Below are 3,093 nucleotides of genomic sequence, written 5' to 3'. Positions count from 1 at the left end.
AAAAAAAAAAAAAAAAAAATTTTTTTTTTTTTTTTTTTTTTTTTTTTTTTTTTTTTTTTTTTTTTTTTTTTTTTGCCATTTTTTTAAAAAAAAAAAAAAAAAAAAAAAAAAAAAAAAAAAAAAAAAAAAAAAACTTTGAATCCACTACATAGATGCGTGTAAGGTGTTTGCTCAGGGAAAGTGTGACATTCTATCACTTTTTCCCAAGAAAAGTGACATTGTGTCACTTTTGTTCGAAAAAGTGGCATTCTATCACTTTTTTTCCAAAATGGTCACGCTTTATCATTGGAGTAATTAACCTGATGCATACATGTGCTTTTTTGAAAGTTTGAACATCTAAATCATGACCTGTTTTCTAGTAGTATAGATGAAAAAGAAAACTTTGATTCATTTACATGGATGCATGTAAGGTGTTCGCTCATGAATATTGACATTGTGTCACTTTTCCCCAAAAAAGTGACATTCTGTGACCTTTCTCCAAAACAGTCACCATTTCTCATTGGAATAATAAACTTGATGCATACGTGTGCTTTTTTAAAAGTTTGAACATATTAATTCATGTCCTGTGCTCTGGTAATATATATGAAAAAGAAAACTTTGAATCGAGTACATGGATGTGTGCAGCTTGTTTGCTCATGGAGAGTGTGACATTTTGTCACTTTTTTCAAAAAATGTAATGCCATTACCATATCATTGGAGCAATTAAGTAAATGTATACATGATTACGTTTGTATTTTTTGGAAATTTGAATATACCAATTCAATTCCTATTTTCTGGTAATACATATAAAAAAGAAAATTTTGAATTAATTACATTGGTGCATGTGAGGCTTTTGCTCAAGGAGAATGTGATTCTGTCACTTTTTCATAAATGTCACTTTTTTCGATAAAAAAGTCACATCATATTATTGAAACAATTAACTAGATGCATACGTGTGCATTTTTTGAAAATTTGAACATACCAATTCAAGCACTATGATCTTCTATAATTTCGCACGTGGGGGGTTCTCTTGTCCCCGCAAGAAGGTGTCGCTCCACGAGCAAGGAGCGAAAGAACCAAGTGTGCTATGGTGATGTCCACACTACTCATCCGCCATCCGGAGGTACCGAATCCATTTCTTTCAATTATGTGGTTTTCGTTGGAATTTGAAGGGAAGGAGCCTAAATCGACCCCCTTCTTTTTTTTCTGGTAATATATATGAAATAGAAAAATTTTGAATCAATTGCATTGATGCATGAAACTTGTTTGTTTAAAGAGAATGTGAAAAAGTGACATTCTTAAAAAAGTCACGGTATCTCACTAGAGCAATTAACTAGATGCATATTACTCTGTCACTTAAAAAAAAAAACTCACAATTCTTTTGCTATCTTTTTCCAGATATGGATAAAATTAATGTTTTCGTTTGTTATGGAGGCAAATGGACACAAGATAATGAATATACAAGTGAAAAAAATCATTGAAATTGTTGTCCTGACGGATTGCACGTACAACATCCTTGAGTGCACGATATTTTCTGTAATGAAACTAAGTTCATCAACACAAAGAATACAAATACAATATAGTGTGGCATTGTGTTGTTTTTTGTTTTTGTTATTGTTAGCAGTAGCGATGTAGTGACGGCAGCGGGATGTGATGAAGAATGTTTTGTGATCAATTATTTGGTTGATTTGTGCCCAAGTATTGCTAGTAGATCGAGAGCGGGGTGGAGCGTTTGGTGTATATGACCAAATATTTGGTTCTTTGTGACTAACAATTAAATTGTGACTTTAAAATTCATTAATTTGTGACTTATAAAATTTTTGATTTGTGACTCATAAAATAAACTATGTAAAATTAAAAATTGATGCAATGTCACTCTTTTATAAAAATTGTCACTTTTTTCGTAATTCGAAAAAGTAACACAAACTTAAAAGAAGTGGCAAATTTAAAAAAAAAAAAGTGACACTTAAAAAGTGACAAAATTAAGAAAAAAGAAAAATAGACATAAACTAAAAAAAAAAAAAATGACAAACACCAAAATAGCATCATCCAATTGCGCGGCACCAGTAATCATGTTCTTAACATAATCAACGTGTTCAGTACAATTCACGTGAGTGTAGTAGCGATTTTTAACATAATAAGCATGTCTAAGACAATCCACGTGATAGAAATTCACAAGTAACATTATAGTAGCAAAATATTTTAAGAGCAACTTACAAAAATATCCTTAAAATTAAGGGTCTTTTGAAAAATCATATGAAAAGCCTTTTGGAAGTAAAAAAATACTATCTAAAAAAAAAGTGACACAATGTAACTTTTTTTATAAACAATGTGTCTTTTTTTCTTATAAAGTGACAAAACGTCACTTTTAAAAGTTTAGTGTCATTTTTTATTCAAAAATGTTATATAATGTCATTTTTATTAAAAAGTGATATTTATCATTAAAAAAAAAAGTGATGAAAATTTCAAGAAGGTGACTAAAAAAAATGACAAATACTAAAAAAAAAGATTTCAAAAATTTTAAAAATGTGACAAATACTAAAAAAATAACAAAATTCAAAAAAGTGACAGAAATTTCAAAAAAGTGATATAATTGTCACTTTTTTTTTATTAAAAAGTGTCATAATGTCACCTTTTAAAAAAGGTCACGATATCAATTTTTTAAATTAAGTGTCACTTATAATGTCTCTTTTATTAAAAAGTTATGTTTGTCATTCAAAAAAGTGACAAATATTTTAAGAAAATGATAGAAAAATTAAAACATACCTGTAAAATTAAGTGGAACAATGTCACTTTTTTTTTAATTAAAAAGTGATAACTATGTCACTTTTATTTAAAAAAGTGATGTTTATTACTCAAAAAAGTAACAAGAATTTCAAGAAAGTGATAGAAAAAAAGGTAACAAGCACTAAAAAAGGTGACAAAAATTCAAAAACATTACAAACACTCAAAAACATGACAAAGCACAAATTAAAACATTGGAATCAATTCAATAAAATTATGTAAAAAAAAAAAAAAAAAAAAAAAAAGAGACACAATGAACAACCCCCAAAAAAAAAAAAAAAAAAAAAAAAAAAAAAAAAAAAAAAAAAAAAAAAAAAAAAAAAAAAAATT

Source organism: Olea europaea, unplaced genomic scaffold, assembly GCF_002742605.1.
Source record: "Olea europaea var. sylvestris unplaced genomic scaffold, O_europaea_v1 scaffold3235, whole genome shotgun sequence".
In the NCBI taxonomy this organism is placed as follows: Eukaryota; Viridiplantae; Streptophyta; class Magnoliopsida; order Lamiales; family Oleaceae; genus Olea; species Olea europaea.
This window is presented reverse-complemented; position numbering follows the sequence as displayed.